Raw genomic sequence first — 962 nt, forward strand, 5'->3', positions numbered from 1 at the left:
TAAATGGGAGAAACTGTTCAAAATAGAATTGCAAATTTAGTCTTCCATCTTGGTGAAGAAATGAATGACTATTTAATGATTGGAATTGGGACAATAGTCCAATCGTCTGGAAATATAAATAAAGTAATATTCCTAAATTCCATTTTAAACCACAATAAATTCTCCATGAACATATATGCCATTTATTTTTTTAAAGATTTTATTTATTTATGTTAGAGACAGAGAGAGAAAACAAGCAGGAGGGACAGAGGAGGAGAGAGAGAGAAAAAAAATCTCAAGCGGATTCTACACTAAGCATGAAGCCTGAATGGGGGCTTGATCTCACAACTCTGAGATCATGACCTGAACTGAAATCAATAGCTGAATGCTTAACCGACTATGCCACCCAGATGCCCCAAATGTAAATGCTATTTAAATGTATAATTGTAAAACATTATAAAATTCCTAGGAGAGAATATACATACATATTTATCTAATCTCAGTCTGAATACAACCCATAAAATTTGACAACAGGCATGAATAATACCTGCAATAATAAGTGAATTAAACCACAGAAAAAATAAAACACTATTAATACGTAAAAAGTGGTTGAAATGGTACTCACAACAGGAGCAAAAAAGTATTCTTAACACATGTGGCAGGATATAGGTTATTGTCCTTATATATTGTATAACATCCTTACTATTATTTAAGTGATCTCTAAAATGACAAATGTCTCATTAAAAAAAATAATAATGCTTTCCAAGAGGCAAGTCACAAAATATTAAACACAATATTCTATGACAATTTTCCATTGCTTTGAGAACTATGGGAATGAAAATAAAAATGAGATTTTACCTAATTAGAATGGCAATGATTAAATGAATAATAATATGCAGAATTAGTTAACATGTGGGATACAGGACCTTCTTATATGATGGTGGCAGGTTGGTAAATTGAATAAATTGTGCAGAGGGCAATTT

Source organism: Meles meles, chromosome 3, assembly GCF_922984935.1.
Source record: "Meles meles chromosome 3, mMelMel3.1 paternal haplotype, whole genome shotgun sequence".
Lineage (NCBI taxonomy): Eukaryota > Metazoa > Chordata > Mammalia > Carnivora > Mustelidae > Meles > Meles meles.